This window comes from Quercus lobata, chromosome 3 (assembly GCF_001633185.2).
Source record: "Quercus lobata isolate SW786 chromosome 3, ValleyOak3.0 Primary Assembly, whole genome shotgun sequence".
In the NCBI taxonomy this organism is placed as follows: Eukaryota; Viridiplantae; Streptophyta; class Magnoliopsida; order Fagales; family Fagaceae; genus Quercus; species Quercus lobata.
The window spans coordinates 31,169,826-31,183,673 of NC_044906.1; the positions used below are offsets into that span (position 1 = coordinate 31,169,826).

The window sequence follows — 13,848 nt, forward strand, 5'->3', positions numbered from 1 at the left end:
AAATAGAGATAGGATGTGCTAAGGGTGCCTTATCGGAGAATTGTGATTCATCAGGGGTCTTATGGTTACAACATGCAGTATCAAAAAATCAAGAATGTTTACCTAAGGTGATAGAAAGGACAGTGGAAGTTTAGGGTAAAATTTATTGAACTACTGCTTTAATATCAGTTGTAGTAGGTGAGGAAGCCAAAGATGGACCTATAGGAACCGATAGATCTGAGGGACACATAGTAGCTACTCGAGGAGGAGGAGCTTTGTTCTGCTCTTGCATGAATTTCTGTAGTTTGCGACAAATAGAGATATCATGGCCCTTGGCATAACGAAACTCGTAGTAAGTACCTTTGGAAGATTAAGAGGTGGGACGCCCAAAGGTTAATCATGGAGGAGCAGTGAATGCAGCAATGGGAGGCTATGGGGAGGAGAGGGTGTAGCTAACACATGGTTAGAGGATGACATGTGATAAATAGGTCGACCGTTCTCCTTGGAGATGAGCTCCTTGACTGCAGTATCAAGAGAAGGAGTAGGAGACCGGTTAAACAGAGAAGTCCTAGTAGGCTTAAAATCCTCACGGAAACCCATCATGGAATGCATAAATCGACGATGGTTCTGATATTTGGCAAAGAACTCAATGTCCTCAGAATACTCTCTCATTCCTCTAGGAGTGCTTCATAATCATCCTCTGCAATAGTAGTCTTGGAGACATTAACATCAGTTGTGGCTCTGGACATAGGTATTGGTGTTGGCTTGGGAATCGAACCAGTTACATACCGCCATAGTTTGCGACCCTTGAGAAAGATAGTCATATTTTGAGACCATGCATAATAGCTAGTGATACCATCCAAGATAATAGTGATAAGACGTATAACGTCTCATTCGTTTTGTTGAGCCATAATGAAGAAAATAACCAAAAAAGGGATTTAGAGACATCAAACAAAGAAGCAGAACCCAAAATCAGAATCTACACGAAAAACTGAGTAAGATAGGCTCTGTTGAAAAATTTTGACCTCGGTCAACGGCGGTGGTCAAAGTCAATTGAGCAATTAAAGTTAACAATCAACAGATACTGACGTCACTAAGGCTGATGTCACAGTGATGACGTGTGCTGACATCACTAAGGTTGATGTCACAGTGATGATGTGTGTTGACGTTACTAGGGCTAACGTGGCAGCATAGAAGTGAATGGCGTGTATGGTGTGTAATGCGCATGGTGTGTGTGACGGCGTGTCTGGTGCGAGAGAATGCGTGAAGAAGGGCGGTGGTGCATGACGGCACGTGGGCACGTGTTTCTGTGAGACCGAACCTTTAGGTGGCGTGTGGGAGAGCGTGTGAAGCCAGATAGAGTTAATTCTGGTTGGGTTTAACTCGGGTTTGTCCAATCAATCAATCCATGCCTTCAGGTTGGCAGTTTGATGAATAGAAGGACTAGATCCGAGAGTTGTAAAGGTTATGGGTTTGACGGCGGTAACTCGCTTTTGACAGTGGGTACTAGACGAAGGCGAGGGCAGCAAAAATACGTCGGAGAAGACCACAGGTGCCAAAAAGTCAGAGCATTGGCTCTGAAACCATGTTAAGAATATAAAATGGGAGAGAGAAGGACTGAATAGTCTGTATATTGATGTATATTCTATGTAAATAACATTGTATAATATAGAGTTTTATATAAGCTAAGTATGTGTGAAGTACAAGTAATATGAATATACTACAAGTACAGTATATTGGGCTAAACCTGATGGGCTACGCTAGACTAAGCTATATTCTTACACTGAGGAAGAGGATGATTGCGAAGCCTTAGCCAACCTTTGTCTTCTTCTTTTTGTTAGAGAATGCAAAATTTTCCTACGAAAATCACTACTTGCACTTCTCACCGTGTCCACTTGGAGATCCTATAGGTTTGGGTTCCAAGGAATATAAAGCCTTCTTTGGTTGGTCGGTCAAGGTCTTTCAAATAGTATACGAATGGGTTTGTGAACTTGTTTGTTTCATAAATAGTCATAGGGATCCACATAAACCCCAAACCTCGAAAATTAAACCAAACCAAGAATGAGATTGGCACAAGGATTAGAAAAACAGAGAGTAGGAGAAAGAAAGAAGAAAAAGAAAAAGAAAAAGAAAAAGAAAAAGAAAAAGAAAAAAAGAACATACCAACGGGAAGATGACAACAAGCACAATGGTGGTTGGCTGTCAAAGAGAAGATGTTGTGGTGAGTCTGGTTACACCGTCTCTCTCTCTCTCTCTCTCTCTCTCTCTCTCTCTCTCTCTCTCTCTCTCTCTCTCTCTCTCTCTCTCTCTCTCTCTCTCTCTCTCTCGATCAAACTTAGATTCATAGAATTAGATTTGTTTTTTTCAAAGTTCATGTGACTCTCATATGGGTTAACTATAGTTTTGTAAACAGCTTAATAACAGATGTCTTGATTTGGTAGAGATATAAAGTTTGTGGATTAAATTGGCCAAAATAAAAGTTCAAGAAGTGTTTTGGCAACTACCTTAAAAGTTCAGGGGGTGTGAAGGCATTTTTCTCTATTGCATTAGAATGTTATCAATCTCAGAGGGTCTTATGCAATAAATAATAATTTATGTTGCTCCTGCTGTCTGTTTCCCTGCAAAACAATAATCTTAGCTTTTCGTTGCATTTTGGAATTTTGAGTTGATAAATGCAAGGAATTGGCTGTGTAGTTGGTTTAGTAACGAGAAGACACGTCCATGCTACATAAGTAGCATGTGTCTTAGGCCACATTGAATGTGAATGGGGGACGAAGCCAGAAATCTTCCCTAGGGTGGGTTGACCTTAGAACCAAAGTGATATTGTATAAATTCATGTCACAAAATGATATACACACATACACACTCTTGTAATAGTTATGTATGCTTTGTCTATTTTGGTTGAAAATGTGAATAATTTTCTTTTAATATTTTGTTAGAGAATTAACTAAAATTTATAGAAAAATTTGTAATTCAATAACTTTTTTAGATGTTTGAACACCATAAAATTTAAATCTCTAGCGTCCTTATTATGGTCATGTAATGTTTTAGTGACTTTGAGCCAAATGACATAATATTAGCACTACAAAAAAACGGGTCTATAGCCGCATTTCCTAAAGCCGCGTTTCCAAACCGGCCTAAATAGCATAGCAATAGGCTTATAGCCGCGTTTTTGTAACCGCAACTAAAGGGAGGACCTATAGCCACGGTTTTAGAAACACGGCTATAGACCCCGACCTATAGCTGCGTTTATAAACGTGGCTAAGGCTTTAGATCTATAGCCGCATTTTTAGAAACAGCTATAGTTTCTTCCAATGTCGCTGAAAGAGGGGTCTATAGCCGCGTTTTTAAAAACGTAGCTACAGGCCCTGAAGCCTTTGGCCATGTTTTTAAAAACGCGGCTATAGACTCGCTTTGAGCTGCGTTTATAACCGTGGCTAAGGCTTCGGACTTATAGCTGTGTTTTTGAAAACAAGACTATAGCTGTGTTTTTTTATTTATTTTTTCTTTTTTTTCTTGGCTAAATCACAACTTCCTGCCCAAAATCACAATTTCTTGCTAAATCAGAACTCAAAACCAAACAGCCATAGCCACAAACAGATACTTAAATTGAATTCACAAGAAGGATTTTTTACATCCTGCCCAAAGTCACAAGTTCCCATCAAAAAATTGCCAAAAGATTTTTTACATCACAAAAAATATACATGGAGGATTTTTTACATTCTAAATTGCCCTTAAACAGCCACAGCGAGCAAGTAGAAACAACACTTCCAAACATGAACCTAAATTTTTTACCATTCAAAAATAACAAAATATACTAAAACTAAAAATTAAATTAAACATGAAAAAATGTAAAGCTAACATCCACGACTCAAGAAAAACGTTAGTCATATTTGCAATGCATTATACATCTAGAGAATTGTCAAGTTTCAATTATTCCTTCTCATAATTGCTTTCTATATTGTAAACATGACATGGGACCTAGCACAAACTTGCACAACACACACTCATATAATACAATCGAATCAATTCCACCAAATCTATAATATGAGGCATCACAATGCATATATGATACCTTCTTTTGCAATTTGTAAGTTATTATTATGTGGTTTAGTTGCACCATAAAGAATTGGGGTACTTGCAATTTACCTCATAAATTATTAAATCATGCAATCATTATCCTAATTATAATGTGGGTTCCAGTTTGCTTAACTGGTTAAGTCTCTGATGGTTGAATGAGAGATTTTGCGGTTCAATCATCACTTATACCAAAAATCGATTGATGTTTTGGTCTAATGAAAAAGAGAGAAATCATCAGAAGGGACGCCATAACTTGAAACTCTTAAAAAAAAAAAAAAAAAAAAAAATCATCCAAATTATAACAAAACTCTTGCAAATTGCAACCCCATTATCCATCTTGATGTTAAGTTCCTCATATTGCTAAACGAAAAAACTGCCCTTGCATAATTATATTTACTAAATTAATTGCCAATTCCTCTTAGTGCCTTTCTATCCCTAATCAGTTACTAGTCCACATCTCAAATCCCTAACAGTGTGTTTGAAAGGAGAGAAGAGAAGAAGAGAAGGAAGGAGGTGTGGGAATGGTTACCCCTTCTCCTTATTTGGATGTTTAAAAAATTAAACAAGGGAAAGGGGAATAGATATCCCTCTTCTTTATTTAGATGTTTTAACAATGAAGTAGGGATAGGAGAGGAGAGAGGAATGATCATATAAATTGATGTCATAACTTCAATGTTGACATTTATTTTTTGTTTCGTTTTTAATACAAGTGAAACTCCTCCCTTCTCCTCCCCAATGAAGTAGAGATAGGAGAGGAGAGGGGAATGATCATATAAATTAATATCATAATTACAAAGTTAGATTTTTTTTTTTTTTTTTTTTTTTTTAAATTTTAAATACTGGTGAAACTCCTCCCTTCTCCTTCCCTGCCAAATTTCCTAATTAGAAGATTAAAAATGAGGGGTTTGAAGGGGCATCTTACCCCTCAAAATCCCCTCAAACCCTTTTCCTATCCCCTCTCCCTAAAGAACATCTAAATAAGGTTCATTAAACCCTTTACGGACCCTCTCCTTTTCCTCCATCCAAACAGTTTAAAACTCCACCCTTACAACACTCTAATCTTTGATGAAGATGATTATGTTGTCAAGGAGGAGAGAGGTTGTGTGCCACGTGACAAGTTGAGATTGAACGAGTTCTTTGATGAAAAGACTGTCACCAAGAAATTTCAACTCAGGCTTTGGAGCCTTCTTTACTTGTTAGAAGTTAGAACTCCTTGGATCCAGTTCTAGTTCCCGCACCAACTGAGCTCCTCTATGACAAGCCCTCTGATCTATCCTACGTCCTCATCAGCACATGTTCCACCATGTCCTCATCTATACTGGCTTAATTCAACAAGCACTCCGGTGCTACAGGCATAGTTAGTTCTCCCCCCTCCCCCCCTCTCGAAAACCATGTATGGCTCACAAGGTCAAGATTTAAGACCTCATCTTGGGTTCACTTAGATTTTTTGTTTTTTTAAATCATAATTTTCTTTCTAGATAAGAAAGTGTGAAATAGGTGGGGTAGTGTTGTAGGGAACCTCACTCATTTTATATTGGGTTCAGATTGCATTTTGTTCTACCTTTTTCTGTCAAAAGATTGCATTTTGTTGATGGTTTATTTATCTCAAGATAGTATGTCTTATTCTTCATTTCTCTGTTAGGGTTTACCGGGTGGATTGTATGGAGGAATGGGCATTGCTATTGCAGTTATCCTCATCGTTGTCGTTAGAGGTATTGAATCGATTCTTTCATCTGTTCCATTTGTTGAGGTTAATTTTAACATGTTGGATTCACACATGTCCAGCTTGCTTTGAATGTGTTAAGGTTGTTATGCTGCAGTGGAAATTTATTATGTTCTTCTTTGTATTATTTTTAGATTAAATTGCAATTTTTACCCTTAAAAATTAGGATCATAAAGATTTTGTCTTTTAAAATTTTGATTTTGTCCCCTAACTTTATGTAGGGTTTAGAATTAAGCCCTTTCACCCATAATTGGTGATGAAGTGTCAATTAAATGCTGAGATTATCTCAAAATGACATAGTTTTAATACGCTACAACTACATCTTGAATTTCATTTTCCCTTTGCTTAATTTTTTTTTCAAGTGTTATTTTTTTTTTTATCCTATTGCCCTATTTTCTATCACCAATAGCTATCATCGATCTCTTCTTCAGTGACCTCCTGCACGTTCCTTTCTCACTCCAACTACTAGACCCATCCATCCAAAAGTACCAACATCCACTCTTCCAAAACCTAACCTGGAAAATGGGTTGGATTAGGGTCAAAATCGGGTTCAGGTCAAATAGGTTGCAAGTGGGTCGGATCAATTAAGTTATAAGTCAACTTGTATTTTTTCACATGCAAAAGAAGTAAATAAAAATGATTATATTATCTTTGTTTTCTTGTCAATACAAATAAGAGATTGAATAATAAAAAAAATACTTATAAATAAAATTTAAATAATATATAGATTTTTAAGTTGATTTTATACAATCCAAAGTTCACTAATTATATCATCACCATAAAATAACACACACACACACACACAAATCCTTAATGACATGGATCACGACAAGTGTGCTATAGGAGGCATCATTGTGTGAGAATCGAGATGATGAGTTTTGAGTGTGAGATTGAGAAGTAGAGACAAAGACAATGAGATTCCAAACGTTTAAGTTTAGGTTTAAGGTATTTCTTATTTTTATTTTTATTTTTTAATAATAATGTGGCATACTAAACTATTATGCTAGCATTTGAAAGAAATCACACTTTGTGAGTTTGATGCCAATTGTCAATTTTGAATGGTCTCATTTGGCCATTTGGTATTATTATTATTATTATTATTATATAAAAATATTTTAAAAAACTGGCCAACTAGTCGAACCTGTAGGTTGATCCAACCTGACCCAAAATTGAAACGGATCGAGTTGGATGGACATGTTTTTACTTCGGGTAAAAATATCTTGAATTAGATAAATAAGTCAAGTCCAGTTTTACCAAGTCTATCAAAATCCCATCCAAGACTCTAGCCAAGCCTTGAGAAATAAAATAGAATAAACCCCAAGAACAAAACAAAAATTATACCATCACACTATCACAAATGCACCCATTCACACATATTCAGCTTTTACGCCTCATTGCCTCAAGGACAAAATCCCAATTTCAATCTTCTCAAAAAAAAAAAAAAAAAAAAAAAATCCCAATTTCAAAAAAACAAAGCTCCATAGCACCCAACTCCTTTGGCATGAAAAAAAAATTGTGATTGATCATTATAATTGATCCATTTACTGTTCAACAATCCAACATGCACAACAAATTTTACAAGTTTTTTCATAATTTGTTAAGTTAACAGGTTGTGGTTAATATAACATTATTTTTATTGCACACAAATTACAATTTATCACCTCTCACCTCATCAGTTATGAAAAATGTCTGACTAAATAGTGTTATGGGGCATTGGTTAAGGTTTAACTTTACAATGGAATTGATTGGCCTTTTACAATGATTCGAACCACTTTAAGTTTAAAGTGTATTATTTATTAGCTTTTACTACTTCCCAATCTAGATGTTACATACGGAAAATTATTAGGTACTCCCGGAGTACCATAAATGCGTACTCCCTTCTCTCACATGAATGGTGGGTCCCACCATGAATTTAATTAGTGGGATCCACCATTCATGTGAGAGGAGGGAGTACACATTTATGGTATTCCGGGAGTACACAATAATTTCCCGTTACATACACCCATCTTTAACCTCCGGAATAATTGCACAACGGAAATGATGACATACTCCATAAAAAATATTGAGAAGTTTGTTTGGTCCTTATATTTATTGCTCCAAAAGCTGCAACTTTTGTCAAAATTATCTTATGTAACAGACTGTGATTGACTATTTATCACTTTTACATAAACCAACAATTTTTTTTTCGCCATTCACAATCTATGCATGTGGGTAGTTATGATTTTTTATGTGTTTGTAAAATTTTTGCTCCAAGAAATAGGATGCTGGGTTGCTGGCTGTGTTTTGCCGGGAAGGACAACAAACTCGTTAAGAGAGCTTTTATGGTTTTATTCACCAATTTATGGTTTAGCCGGAACACTAAATTCCCAATCTGTACCTTTGCACCTTTCGTTATTGCTGTAGTTGATGTATTAAGTTTTAATCTGAATGCCTGTTATTTGTTATAGTTTGCTATTAAATGACACCTTTGCACCTTTCGTTATTGTTGTAGTTTGCTATTTTTTTTTATTAAAAAAAATGTTAAATTTTCTGTGTTTATTGACTCTTTTATTATTAATCTCTATCTTTTTTTTTTTCTTTTTTTTTTTTAATTTATAAATTTTTTAAAAGTTGTTTCCTCTACAGCGATAACCAATTATATAAAATATATTCAGTTCCAAAGTTTAAACGAAGAGATGCGAAATATCCATCTGGAGGTTTGTTTCTACGATTCTATGTGCTCTATCATTCATTGTTATCCCCCCCTTCTTTTTTTGTTCATCTCCTTTTGGATTTAATTTGAACATACGCATGCACAGATTATTAGAGGTGGCAGAAGATTTGAGATCTCTGCATATGACATTGTAGTTGGTGACGTCGTGCCTCTCATCATTGGCAATCAGGTACACGTTTCTTATTTTTGTTCTTATTGTTCAAATTGTTTATACTAGAGGGCCATTTTTATTGCAAATGTTTATTTTATTTTATATAAATTTTTGGTAAAGTATCATTATTTTAAACCTAATTAATGAAGAGAACAGATCCACCCTACCGTGCTAACATCAGTGGCGACTCTAGGAATTTTGCTCAGAGGGGTCATTAAGAAACTTAAACCCACAAAATTTAATTAAAAAAGAACTTGAATACATTGAGTTATCGAAAAAAAAAGGCAAATATATGAAGTTTTAAAATTTTCTTCTATAAGTGTTCATATTTTAAAATCATTACAAGATAGTTTATTATTTATTGTCAACGTGGGTAAGTGTGACCATTTTATTTTATTAAGTTTGTACAACATTTTTAATTTTTAAGAAGTTGTCATTATCTATTTTTCATTGTTCTTATAAAAAATTCTTTAAATTAAATGACAAAACTCAACCCATTGTCATTGTATTAAATAATACACTAAGTAGCTCAACTGGTAAAGTCTCTGATGATTGTATAAGAGATCTGGGGTTCAATCCCCGCCTACACCAAAAACTGATTGGTGTCTTGGTCTGATGATAATAAGTTATCATCAGGAGCAGACGTTGTAGACGACTAAATTTCTCGTTCGAAATAAATCAAACAAGTAAAATAGTTTCACAAATGCGAATTTGTATTGATGATTGTGTGGTACAATTTTCTGAAATTACAAAAGAGTGATCCTCTGATTCGATCTCCTTAAAAGACTTGTTGATTGGATTTGTAGTAATGTGATTTTGATTTGAATACCCAATGTACTTCAATTTGACTGAAGAATGGATCAAAGATCTTTGGAACAAAATTACAATGAATTTCTGGCTATGAGCTTGTTGGAAATCTTTTGTTCTTCACGTTCTTCGTGTTCTTCGCGTTCTTCGTGTGTTCTTCGTCTTCGAAGGTTTGTGGTGGAAGTTCTTCGGGGCTTTAGAGGCTTGAATCCGTTGAGCTTCATTGATTTGTGATTTCTTGAGGTTTCTGGAGGCTTTTGAGCTTGATTCCAGTGAACTTTGAGATCTAAGAAGATGATTTGGATGATTCCTCTTCGAATGTTCTTTGTATTTGAAGGTTTGTGGTGAAAGTTCTTCGGGGCTTTGGAGGCTTGAATCCGTAGAGCTTCACTGATTTGTGATTTGTTGATGTTTTCGGACCTTTGAGCTTGATTCCCGCAAACTTTAGGATTTAGGCAGACGGTTTGGATGATTCTGCTTCGAATGTTTTCCAATTTTGAGGTTGAAGTTCTTGAAGGCTTTGAGGCTTGATTCTTGCAAAGCTTCTGTACTTCTGAGTGCTTCAGATGGCTTGGTCTCTCCCTCAAATGCCTTAGGAAGGCTTCTATTTATAGGAGTTTAGAGGTGGGTGAGCGACACGTGGCGGAGTCTGATTGGTGACACATGTCATAGCCTGATTGGTCCGCTTATGTCATCGCTTACACATGCAGGATTGCTTGTGTCATCGCTTACACGTGCGAGGCTGCTTGTGTCATCGCTTACACGTGCTGATGTGTGATTGGTTTTTGCATGACACTTGGCAAATTTCTGTTGGCTTTTGAATAGTGATAGCAAAACCTAGTAGTAGTACGTGGTGCTTTGTAATTGGCTGTATTTTGTGGACTTGATAATGTGACGTGTCAACTTGTAATAGGTCGGGAATTTTCCCTCTTTACAAATGCCCCCTCGAGACTCGTTCACGCACACAGTCTCGGAGTGTGGTGTGGGAATGAGTTTCGAAAACGGATTTTTACACTTGGCTCTTTAAGTGAAGTAGTTGAAGGTGGTGAAACTTTCAGCAGGATGAGATAATTTCCAAAGAGTAGACCCACCCATAGAAAGACTTTGATGAGACCAGAAAGGGGGTCTGCCAGTATTTGAATGTACTTGCGTGACCGAGCCTTCTCAACATAGTTTAAGTTGAAGCAATTTCAAAAGAGTGTTCTATGGTATTAGAAGTGGGTTGGTGAGGCTGAAAGTTGTTTGCAAGAAGTTGGATGTACTTGCAAGATTGAATCATCTCAGCAGAGGTTAAGTTGAGGTAGTTTCAGAAGAATATTTTGGATCGTTGGCGACGATCACAGGGTGTAGAAGATGGGGAAGATGAGAGAATGGTGGCTGGGTACAGCATGCAGAGTCATGGGGCTAACTTTGTGTTTTTAAGAAGTCCAGGTGAAGTAATTTCCGAAGAATATACTTTGGATTACGGCGAGGACTTGTGGGAAAGTGGTTGAATGCGCATGTGTTATTGTTTCACTTAGGTTAAGTTGAGGTAATTTCAGAAGCTTATGGATGGGGATGTTGATGTTGGTGGTGAAGAAGACGGGGATGAAGCAAAGTGAATGAGTGAAACATACGCCACCATGGCGCTGGCCCTGTACGTTGGGGACCGTTTGGTGTAGATGTTTCTGAGAAGTACACCTTGGGATTTGGGACTGACTGCATGCTGAATAAGGTCCGACGGCAAGTTGTAGAATGCGCCTGTGTGATGGGACCATGCCGACGGATGTTAAGTTGAAGTAATTTCAGAAGTATATTTTCTGAAATTCTTCAAGCTGATTTTAAGTTGGAGTAATTCCAGAAAGTGTGATTTGAGGTACCAGCAACGATGACCTTTGGGTTCCACACTAGTGGAGACATGGAATAAGGCTTTGGTGACCATTTACCAGCACCAAAAGCTGAATTTTGATGAGCTGGTGCCTTGGAGGTTGTTTCAAGTGCTGGATGGAAGACAATTTGTAGGATACCCCAACACTTTTTACCATCTTCACCTACTGCTACTTGTTGGAAAAGCACAGAAAAATGAAAGATAGAGCTAACTTGTGATTCTGGTCTTAGAAACCAGCCAAGTTGCTATTTGTTCCGAACCGCTGCTTCTGCTGGAAGACCAAGCAATTGGAGAGAGACTATAGGAGCCCTGAGCTTAGGAACAGGTGTCTCTGCTGGACTTGGATTTCCTGGCCAACCAAGTCCGAGGAAGCATGGAACCACAACGCAGACCTTGTTATGAGTAATTTTATGGACAAATGTGGTTGTTAAGGGGAGAAAACAAAATTTTTTTGGATCTCAAAATTGCAATGATGTTGTAAATAGGGTTTCGACCGAACCATGAGAGGGTTGATCTCAAATCGATTATGAAGCAATATCGGTTGCTAGGTGTTGAGAATGATGAGGCCATAGTAAGAAACGGCTGTGAAAAGGAGGACTTGAAAATCTGAAAGAAACAAATCTTCATTTCATGATTCAGTGTGTTTTTTTTTTTTGATGAACCCGGCCCTCCTATTTATAGCAGAGAGACGAAGAATGGTAGATAGGTAGTTGAGAATGGTAGTTGAGAATTTTTGGTGAGAACGGTAGATGGGAACGGTAGGCACCGAACGGGAACGATAGGTTGAAGACTGGTAGGCACCAAATAGGAATAGTAGGTTGAACTAATGACCCAGTGTAATTTCAAGTTCAAGATACACTTGTGATAGTTCATTTGTATTTTGAAAGGGAAGCCTTGATGAAGTCTGGAGAATAACCTTAAGGGAATCCAGACTAAGTGGATGAATCTCAAATTTTGATCTTGGAAGCTTAAGTTTTGGACACTGCTAGTACTTCAGAGAAGTGGGTCAGATTGGTGGTTTCCAAGTCAAGAAAAATTAAGCATGACAAGTCTAGCTTGAAAATCTTGACTTTAGGTTGATTCCAACACAAAAATCAACTACCTTGGAATCGAGTCATTTGTGCAATTTTCGAGTCTTAAATGACGGAACGAACTCCAAAATCGGAATGTACGAGAAAAATTGAGCAAGTTAGGTCCATCTTAAAAATTTTGACATTTGGTCAACATTTGCACAAAAGTCAACTTTTTAGAAATTGGACGTTAGCACAATTTCTAAGCTTCGAATGAAGAAACAGGTCCCAAAATCAGAATGTACTCGAAAAATTGAGTGGGACAAGTCCATTTTGAAATTTTTGACTTTTTGGTCAAGGTCAAAGGTCCACTTGGTCAAAGCATTTTCTCTATCTCTTTTCTTTTTTTTTTTTTTTTTTTTTTTTTTTTTTGCAGGCGGTTCGGACCGGGTCAGATTTACGGGTCGGTCCGGGTCAAATTTCCAGGTTGGTCAAACCGGGTAGTGTAGGATGACGTCATAGCGCTGGAGGGCGCGTGTGCGCACGTGAGAGACGCGCCAGTGCGTGGTCTCATTTGGAAGCGCGTGGACGGAAGCTGTGGACGTCGGATCTTCTGGCGGCGCGTGGCTCATGTTTTGGACTTGAAATTTTCAGGTTTTGTAGATTGAAGACCGTAGAAGACTTCTATGGTGTCAGTTTTGTAAAATTGTGAACAGATTTGCACAATTTTGAGGGACTAAACCGTTAGTCATCGCGAGCTTATGGCGGCGCGTGGTGGTGCGTGGAAGCTCCTTGGAGGATGATCTTTCTTGGTTTTGGAGATCGAAATCCATTTAACAACCCTGTGGTATTAGTTTTGTGAAATGAAGGCCGGATTTGCGCAGATTTGAAGAAGGAGGCCGCGATTTCCGAAGCTTGTGGCCGCGCATGGAGGTGCGTGTTTTCGCCGCTAAGCTTGATTTTTCAGGATTTTGTAAATCGAAGTCCGTTTAAGGTCCTTGTGGGGTCAGTTTCGTGAAATGAGATTTGGATTATTTGCAAATCTGAAAGAGAAGTCCGTAGGCATTGTTGGACTTCTTGGTCTACTTTGGTGGTGGCCACTCTGACAGGACGGTGCCAAGGTTTAGACTTGTGGGTCGAGAGGTAGGTGATGAGTCTTCTAATTTTTCTGTCCTGCATTAACCACCTTTTCTCATCTTCAAAATTTGGTGCAGATTTCTTTGATTTTGAGTGCATTTGAGTTTGCAAAATCTGACTTTAAGCTTATGCTATTTTCACGTGAACACCATTTTTTCCACTGGTCGGTTGGTAGAACCATATCTGCTCCCTTTAATTTTCTTGGCTTCTAGCTTAGCAGAAGTTCTCTATATAAGACATGAGATTGGCTTCGTTCATTTAGGAATTCTAAGCCTTCAGTCTTCTTCTCCAGCTTTCAAGACTTTTTTTTTTTTTATACGTGCTATGAGATCTTTTCCCTGACAATTTTTTTATTGCTTGTTTTTGTTTTGCAGCACAGTT

General features: G+C 37.5%; 1 pseudogene; it reads left to right on the forward strand.

The window, feature by feature from the left end:
• Nucleotides 1–13,848, forward strand: part of LOC115982064 — a 107,694-nt pseudogene that overhangs the window by 20,686 nt on the left and 73,160 nt on the right.